Source organism: Microcebus murinus, chromosome 1 (genome assembly GCF_040939455.1).
Source record: "Microcebus murinus isolate Inina chromosome 1, M.murinus_Inina_mat1.0, whole genome shotgun sequence".
NCBI lineage: Eukaryota > Metazoa > Chordata > Mammalia > Primates > Cheirogaleidae > Microcebus > Microcebus murinus.
The window spans coordinates 53695243-53705519 of record NC_134104.1 but is presented as its reverse complement, the minus strand read 5'-3'; the positions used below and the strand labels follow the sequence as shown (position 1 = coordinate 53705519).

At 35.0% G+C, this 10277-nt stretch overlaps 1 pseudogene; it reads right to left on the bottom strand.

Moving 5' to 3' along the window:
* Positions 1-9414: 9414 nt before the first annotated feature.
* Positions 9415-9848, bottom strand: LOC105878063 (large ribosomal subunit protein eL32-like; annotated as a pseudogene).
* Positions 9849-10277: the final 429 nt, after the last annotated feature.

The following is a 10277-nucleotide window of genomic DNA, read 5'->3' as shown; positions in this document are numbered from 1 at the left end:
AGTTCAACTTACGTATTTCTTGTTTTGTTGCCTGTAACACATTTTTTAAAATTAGCCAACTAATTCTAAAGTTTACCTGGAAAAATACATGTGAGAGGAAAACTAAAATACATTTGAAAAAGAAGAGTAATAAGGGAATAGTTTTCCCTGATAATAAAATATATCCTAAAATAACATACTCCTAGTCTAGAATTGGACAGGCATATCAGTGAATCACAGCAGAAAATCCCAAATATATTCTTGTATAGTTAGGAATTTAATATATTACAAATATAGCATTCCAAATCAATAGTAAGTCTTGATAAAACTGGTTGGTCATTTGAGAAAAAACTGAAGTCCTATTTCATATCTTTTATCAAAATGAATTTCAGATTGATCAATGATTTAATATAAAAATTAATTGAAATGCAAAGCCTGAAACCAAAATATTACTGAAAGAAAACATGGGGGAATATTTTTATAATATAATAAAGGTAATGGTCTTCTTAAGCTCTCTAGAAGCTTACATTAAAAATTTTGACTACATATCAATTCAAAATGCCTACACCAACTACTGCCCTCAGCAAGCAAATTAACTCTCTTGTTGAAAACAAGAATAAAAGCTTAATGCAGTATATAAAACAACTGCTGGAAGACAATGGAGCTTTTAAAATTGCAGGCAATACTTGAGGAATTACAATCTTTCAAAAAAGAGATACACATAAAATAATGTTCATATTCAATACTTAGAACTCACGAAAATTAGGAAGAAAAAATCAAATAACCCCATTAAAAAGTGGGCAAAGGACTTGAACAGAAATTTTTCTAAAGAAGACAGAAGAATGGCCAACAAACATATGAAGAAATGCTCAACATCTCTAATCATCAGGGAAATGCAAATCAAAACCACAATGAGATATCACTTAACCCCAGTGAGAATGGCCTTTATCAAAAAATCTCCAAACAATAAATGCTGGCGTGGTTGCGGAGAGAGAGGAACACTCCTACACTGCTGGTGGGACTGCAAACTAGTTCAACCTCTGTGGAAAGCAATATGGAGATACCTTAAAGCGATACAACTGAATCTACCATTTGATCCAGCAATCCCATTGCTGGGCATCTACCCAAATGATCCAGTGACACTCTACAAAAAAGACACCTGCACTCGAATGTTTATAGCAGCACAATTCATAATTGCAAGGCTGTGGAAACAGCCCAAGTGCCCATCAATCCAAGAATGGATTAATAAAATGTGGTATATGTATACCATGGAGTACTATTCAGCTCTAAGAAACAATGGTGATATAGCACATCTTATATTTTCCTGGTTAGAGCTGGAACCCATACTACTAAGTGAAGTATCCCAAGAATGGAAAAACAAGCACCAGATATATTCTCCAGCAACTGGTATTAACTGAGTAGCACCTAAGTGGACACATAGGTACTACAGTAATAGGGTATTGGGGAGGGGGGAGGGGGGAGGGGGGAGGGGGGCGGGTATATACATACATAATGAGTGAGATGTGCACCATCTGGGGGATGGTCATGATGGAGACTCAGACTTTTGGGGGGAGGGGGGGAAATGGGCATTTATTGAAACCTTAAAATCTGTACCCCCATAATATGCCAAAATAAAAAAAAATTAAAAAAAATAATGTTCATATTCAAACTGACTTTTTCCTTTCAGCGCATCTTCTAATTTGTTATGCATGAGGGAGTGGCGAATAGAGTGTAAGCAGAAAAGAGTAATCAATCTGGGCTGAGGAGGATGAAGCTGTCCAAAGGATCCTGTCCAAGGGATCTAGTCCCTTAGATGGGACCTAAGGACTAAAATCCTAAAGAAAGGACCTCAGAGAAATGAACCCAAAATGTGGCTACAAATTTCCTTTCAAACACTGTATGACTTTTAAGAAGTATGTGTGCAGGATAAGATTCCAATAAATCCACCAGAAAACATCAAGTAGGAAACTAAAAGCTGATCAGAGATTTCAGCAGCCGCAGAGACAGAGGTTGAAATTCAAAGCCTGTGAGACAGAGAGACCTTGAGAAACTCCTAGGCTTTCAGGTAAGAACCAAAAAAGGTCACACTCTAATTTAATGTATTAGAGATACTTAATCACTTGAAAATTATGTGAAATTCAAATTTTAATGTCAATAAAGCATTATTAGAACATAGCTAATCTCATTGACTTACATGTTGTCTATCACCACTTTTCTCCAGCAACAGCAAAGTTGAATAGGTTTGGAATAGATCATACAACCCAGAAAGTCTAAAGTATTTATTATCTGGCCCTTTATAAGAAAAGTCTGTTGACATCTGCCCTAGAAGGAAGAGCAAAACTGCACTAGATCAGCCCTAACAAACTTAAAGTCAACTTTTGACAGGTTCGATGTGATCTGCCAAAATAAAATTTAACCCTCACTGAAGATACATAACATTATCCAGAACCTCTATAATTTTTCACACACAGTGTCTAAGATCCAATTTTTTAAAAAAGAATAAAATGGCCAAAAGCCAAGAAAATAAAAGGAGACACAGAGGCATGTAGGTCATTTAGATATTTATATGTTTATTAAAATAGAGAAAAAATCAAGAATTTTAACAGAAATTAGTTTTTTTTAAATTCAAATGAAAATTTTAGAACCCCATAACACTATAACTAAAATTAAGAATTGAAAATATGTGTTTACAGTACTAATATTCTCCAGGCATTAGGGGGGTTGAGAGGGTAAACTCACAACAAATGGATGCGATGAGCATTGTAGAGGGGAAGGGCATGTCTCTAATCCTTGCTTGGGTAAGGCAAAGACATAAAATGTAACCAAAATGTTTGTATCCTCATAATATCCTTAAATAAAAAATAAAATAACTCCCCCCCGAAAAAGAAAATATGTGTCTAGTACCATGTTGGACACAAATGAGCAAAAGATTAGTAACTATATAGAAAACAATTAGTGAATTAAAGTACAGAAAGGAGGAAAAGTTGAAAAACAGAAAAAAGACCAAAAAAGACAGTGAAAAGTTCAAATTATATGTAATTTGGAGTCTCAGAAGTAAAGGAGAGAAATAATGGGGCAGAAGAAATATTAGAGTTCTTCAACACTGACAAAAGGCATCTAACCGCATTTTTTCAAGAATCTATACAATCCCCAAGCACATTATGGTCAGTTAGCTGAAAACCAAATGGAAAAAGAACAGCTTCAGAGAAAGAAAATACACTATGTTGGAAGGGGAAAAAATGAACTGACTGAAGAATTTTCAGTTAAAACTAAGTGACATCTTTAAAGCACTAAAAAGAAACACCAACTTCAAATTCCATACCCAACTATATAAGTTTCAAGATTTAAGAAAAGATGTTTTCAAACAAAATCTGAGAAAATTAATCAGAAGCAACTTGCAGTAAAAGAAATCTAAAAGAAGTTTTTCAGGCAGAAAGAAAATGATCCCAGATGGAAGCACAAAATGGGAAAATAAAAAACTCAGAAAGTATAAATATGTGATTAACATGAAAGAATACTGACGCTTTAAAATGGCAATAATCATTATACCTTGCAATTTCAAAATAAAATAGAATAAATTATGTGACAATCAGCACAAAAAGAAAAGGAAGTAAAAAAAAGATTTAAACTTTTGTAAAGTTCTTGCTTTCTGAGGCAAATATTAAAAACTTTAAGACAGACTATAAAAAGTCAAAGGTGTAAAGGGTAATAAGCAAAATAATAAGAGAATGTGTAATTAAATAGTGAATATAGGATAAAAATGGCAAGATAAAAAAATTGTAAACAAAAAATATAGACCAGAAAAAGGAAAATACAGGGGACATACACAAGAAATAAATAATACCATGACAGATTTAAAACCAAGCATGTCTTAAAATTGTACTCAATGTCAATGGAGAAAATAATTCAATTTAAAGACAAAGAATGTCAGACTGGATTTAACAAAACAATGTTACAAAAGGCACATTTTTTTTTTTTGAGACAGAGTTTCACTCTTGTCACCCCAGCTAGAGTGCCATGGCATCAGCCAACCTCACAGCAACCTCAAACTACTGGGCACAAGCAATCCTCCTGCCACAGCAACCTCAAACTACTGGGCACAAGCAATCCTCCTGCCTCAGCCTCCCGAGTAGCTGAGATTACAGGTGCATGCCACCACTCCTGGCTAATTTTTGTATTTTTAGTAGAGACAGGGTCTTACTCTTTCTCAGGCTGGTGTTAAACTCCTGAGCTTAAGCTTTTCTCCTGCTTTGGTCTCCCAGTGTGCTAGGATTACAGGCATGAGCCACTGTGCCTGGCCCAAAAGGTACATTTTAACCACTTTGGTACCAGCATCAACTATAGTCGATAACCACAAATGAACGCACACAGCAACTTTAGCCAACAGCCATAATATGACTTTTCTAATTTTTCATTTGTCAAAATAAAATTGTGAACATTTAAAAATAACGTAATGAAAACATGTATGTATATGTTACCTATTCTGATTTACAAGTGTTACTCTTCTTGCATTAGAAATCATGGTTTTCAAAATTTTAAATGTGGATGCCCTTTGACCAACACTTTACTTTTAAAAAGCAATCTTAACATATGCATAAATATGAAAAGCTATATACCCAAAGACATCTGTAAAAAGAAAAAAGACAGAAAAGAAGGAAACCACTTCAATTTCTCTTATATTCTGTACCTTAAAAGTAAGTCACTAATGCCAACTTACATGACAAAGGGAATGACATTTTACTTTTTGATGAGAATAATGTGCAAGGATTTGTGAACATGTTTACAACCACTGCAAAAGGAATGTGATGATGCAACCATTGTATAAATGAAGCAATGAAGTAGATCTTTATGTGCTGATAAGGAATGATGTCCAATTTTTAAGTTTTAAAGCAAATTGATTACAATATGAACACATTTGTGAAAAACATAGAAATGTGAATATATGTACATATCTATATTTATACTTATATATTTGTATGTGCATAGAAAATCTGAAAAGTATATCAGTAACTGCAGGTGGGACTTTTATTTTTATTTTATACTCTTTTGAAGTTTGAATTATTTTTAATAAGAATATAATAATTGTATCATTTAAAATTTAACTTTAATATTGAAAATAAGTATTTTGGGCAAGATGTGATAGAGTTGCCATTCTTGAACTAGATCTCAATAAATGAGTTTACTACTGAAGAGTGTAGAATGAGGCCGGGCGCGGTGGCTCACGCCTGTAATCCTAGCTCTCTGGGAGGCCGAGGTGGGCGGATTGCTCAAGGTCAGGAGTTCGAAACCAGCCTGAGCAAGAGCGAGACCCCGTCTCTACTATAAATAGAAAGAAATTAATTGGCCAAATAATATATATAGAAAAAATTAGCCGGGCATGGTGGCGCATGCCTGTAGTCCCAGCCACTTGGGAGGCTGAGGCAGAAGGATTGCTTGAGCCCAGGAGTTTGAGGTTGCTGTGAGCTAGGCTGACACCACGGCACTCACTCTAGCCTAGGCAACAAAGTGAGACTCTGTCTCAAAAAAAAAAAAAAAAAAAAAAAAGAGTGTAGAATGAAAAAAGAATGGTACATTTTAGGTAAATGGTCAGCTGTAAGTTGTAAAGTACAAAAGGTTATAGATGTTTGATATTTGGGCAAATTGCTTTCCTTCGATTCATTCCGCTTACTGGTAAAATATGGGGAACCGAACTAGAGGGTAACTAAGGTCTCTTACAGTTCTTATACTCTATAAATCATGAACCAGAGTAGCTAGAAAGATCAAAATGTAGAGCAAAGACTAAAGTGATATACCTTAAATATATCAGCATCATGTGTTTTCTAAGGGAAATGTCAACTCCTGGACAGTGTAGCCAGGCCTTGGATATTGTGGCAATAATATTAAAAGCAGACTTCTTGAGACAGCTGTCCTTGATTCTAATTAATAGTTAATAACTTTTTTCCTTTTGCTTCAATGACAGATATAAAGAATTTCAACTTCTTTACTTTTCAAGTTCTTTAAATAAATGTTCTTATGATTTTCCCATTTCAAACATCTTTTCTCATTTCTCAATCTTTGAAACACAACTTATTTTTTTAAAAAAATGAATTCATCAGCATAAAATAGTCCAAAAAAGCAAATCACAAGAATGCATATTCACTTCATATTTCAGCTTTCTCCAATCTGCTGATGCTGCTAATATTGCTGACTTGATAAATAAACATTTTGCATGTTGTGTAGAATATATTTCACAACTTAAAAAATCTAGGGGTAAAACTACCAACACAATTCAAACATGTTTTTTTTTCTCTCTCTCTAGTATCAAAGTAGGCGGTTCTCAAGTTTCAAATGGGCTATGTCCTAGAATTTACTTTTTAAATCAGCTACATAGAACTAGGAATATACTTCTCTCTCACACAGAAAGAGTATTATAAATGCTGCATGTGTTCTCAATTTAAATCCCAATAACTTGTTTAATCCTTAGTGTACCTAAATTGTAGTATTTTTCAGGGGTAATGGAACATAGAAAAAAGCAAACCCTTCGGAGTCAGAACCAGATTGGAATCCTGGCTCTGCCACTTCCCCGCTCAACAAGTCACTTAAAGTCAATGATCTTCATTTTCCTTCCCCAGCAAAATAGAGACCATAATATTTATTTAACAGAGTATCGGGAGGATTATCTGAGATAATATAAGTGGTCATTTCTTCCTTCCTGCCAACCCTGCTAGCCTCCCCTTTATAGTAGGTTTTGCTACCTTACCTATTATTTAGAAACCAGAGAGGTTTTTTGCTTGTTTGCTCTACACCATAATTATGGTTAACATAGCTAAAAAAGTGGGCTTTCCTGATCTTAATCATAGCCTCAAGCAGTATCTGAAAGATGAGCGCTGCTTCAACTCTGGAAGAGCAGGAGAACAGAGCCTCAGAGCTCCCATTGTGCTCTTTGGTGATGATGGCTCATTTCATAGTGGCCATTCATACTCATCCATGACTAAGACCACAGGCTCCGAAACAGAGGTCAAGTTCAAAGTCCTGGATCCACCACTTACCAGATATGCAAACTGAAACAGTATATTTAACTTCTCTGTGCCTCAATTTTTCTCATCTGTAAAGAGGGGATAATAATAGTACCTATCACCCAAGGCTCACTTGAAGACTAATAATTTAATTTATGTAAAATAAAATTAATAAAATAATTTATGTAAAATAATTATTTGAGTGTCTTTCTGATTTTTTTAAATAATTTAAGCTTATTAATTATGGCTTTGATGCTTTCTAACCGAAAGTTTAAACAAAAAAGAATATCTGTATATACTGCTAAATTCACTTGGGAAAATACTGCAAGTTAATTTAAAATAATTTTAAATTTTTTAAGAGACACTTTCCATATTTACAAATTTAGGATTCAAGGTTCTATGTGTTCTCAGTGCACACTGATAAATCAGTATAAAGGGATAAATCAGTTCACAAATCAGGTGTGAAAACTGTAATCGTATTGAGTTTTCTGTAGCAATTCAATTTTTTTGACAGTCCCCTTTCAGCCAGGATGACAGAAACTTGACCTATATAGCTTGGGCTTCCTAGGAATAGCGATCAATTTATAGAGACTTTGCACAGTCCCAAGACATAGGGCTGAGGCATCTGGTGTTTGATGCCATCTGTCCAAACAACTGCCTGCTGAGTCATCTCACTGGGTCCTCCCTCAGTCATCACCTCAAAGAGGTTGCCCATGGACACTCCGTATCCCTGTCAACTGGCCTCCTCATAGCAGGAGACTGCCATGCCCATACCTCCCTTCAATCTTTCTGCTGTTTTCAGGCATGTTTAGGCTTAGAAATTGCTCTATGGCTACCTAAAACCCCAGGAAACACCATGCAGTCTTCCCTTTCTAGTGCCTAGGGTTTCACCAGGAAGCAGAAAGCAGAGTCTTCTCTGAGACCTACCATCATCTGTGTTCATCTCACGTCTCTTGTATCTTTCTCCTAAAGAATGACAAATGTTTGAAGGCTCTTGAGAGCAATGGCGCTGGGGTCTCTTCAAGCAACAGTGAAAAAAGTGAGGAGAGTATTTTTGTGTGGTGAATGGTGAGGGGATAAAAAAAAGAGAATGGTGGAAGAGAATGGCAAGAGACATTGAAGTATTTAGATCATTTCTAAGCTGTGTCCATAAATAAGAAGCTAATTTTTCTTTTTTAAAAAAATTCCATTCCTTCATTTTAACTTCCTTAATCCAACATTTTTTAATTTTTATTTTAGCATATTATAGGGGTACAAGTGTTAAGGTTACATATTTTTAATTGGTGTGCTAAATAATTTTTTGTTAACATCATTTGGAGGTCTTACTGAGTCTACCTTGCTTAGATTTTATTTATTTATATCCCAAATTGTTCCAGAGCTTTCTTAGTGACACTATTCATACTGACACCCTTACTACATCATCAGTCTCTGCCTTGGTTCTGTTAATCATCCTAGGTGCTTTTTGTCTGCACTCTCTCATTTTTCCTGATTGGAAGCTTCTCTGGGTCCATTTATATTATGTCTCTATTTTTACTGGCATTTTGAGCTAGTTTTTAGTTCCCAAAGTTCTGTTATTTTCCAGGTCAATTTGATTTATATTTACAGTGTTGTGAGAGACTGTATCAAAGGGTTTTTTTTTTTTTCCATTTTTTCATTTAAAGGAATCTTATCACATTTCCCTGAAAGACCAAGGACAACCTGGAGATGTTTCTCATTTTTTTAGCATTCTTTTTCTGAGGTAGTTTTATACTGTGTACTATTGAATTTCAATTTGAATGGCCTGAGGCCTCATCTTTTGAAACTCTTCAAAAATATAGACATTTGGTTATCTTGTTCCTAGCCACAGGAGACATTTTAGAAAATAAAGCTCTAAATTCTAAATAACAGAGGTATTTCCATTTCTGATAAAATGGCAACATTTTCTCTATGAAGGCTTATTTAAATAACATATTGTTGTTATTTATATATTTTTATATATGTAGAATGTAGAAAATATGTTTTGGTTTGTTATTTTAAAATTTAAAGAAACTATACAAACTAGAATAGGTTTCCAGGGAGAAGGCTTGAAAGAAATAAGTCCAGAATTTTAAAAAAAGGGTTCTGACCCAGATTTTTGATAACAAAACAAGACAATAATATCACATTTCCTCAAGCCATATTACCCAGTACCTGGAGACTGGTGGTGGTCCTCCATTTTGATACTCCATATGATTATGGTATCTGTCCTTTGAAAGGCAGACTGTGTTGTTTTTTTCTATAGTGCAAAAATAAAGCTCCAATTGATGTTTAGGTTTGGAAACAATTAGAAGCATTTTAAAGCCACTGCAAAGGAGAGAGAAATAGAGCAAGGCGATTTTTCAAATATCAGTTTTACGCTGACTTTTTTTGGGCAGATTTTATGGTTTTATTTAAACACAAATAAAATGTGCACATGCGCTGTCTATTCATTTTCTTCACTGTGTAGCCTGGCATTGGGATTGCTGACTCTGATGGCCAGCTGGGCTGCTCTTTCCACAATGGCTTTGTGGTTCTTGGAGGAAACATTGTAAGCAATCTCTGCACAGTAAGATTTGTTGCACATTAGCAGCACTTCCAGCTCCTTGACTTTGTGGACCAGGAACTTGGGGAAACCACTGGGGAGCATGTGCTTTGTTTTCTTGTTGCTCCCATGACCAATGTTGGGCATCAAGATCTGGCCCTCGAATCTTCTCTGAACTCTGTTGTCAATGCCTCTGGGTTTCCGCCAGTTACACTTTATTTTGACATATCAGTCTGGTGCCAAATAAACTTCTTGGTCCTCTTTTTGATGATCTTGGGATTCACAAGGGGTCTGAGGGCGACCATGATGCTGAATAGGAGATGGCTGCCACCTCCGTAGGCAGCGCCAACAAGAGAGCTGTACCGACTTTTCATGGAGTTTGGTTACAAAAGACCCACCAGATAAAATAGGAAAGATAAAAGAGAAAGAAAAAGGGATTGCTGAGTTTATTGCACATTTACAACAAATTGATTAACAACATATAAAGCTTATGGGTTGATAGGTATCTTCCAATTTTTTATTTTTATGACTATGCAATTTTTTAAACTATTTCATGAAATATAAAATACATAACCAACATAGAGGTTGGGATTTATATTTATATTTATTGAAAAAAAAGACTCTAATCTGCACTTTGACTTAGGACCTTTCTGTTAATCCAATCCATCCTATTTCAGCATTGTAAACATTGAGAGGCAATTCCCTGCACTGCTCTGGATAAATATTCAGTCCGATTATAATTTTCCCATAATTAATCCTGAATC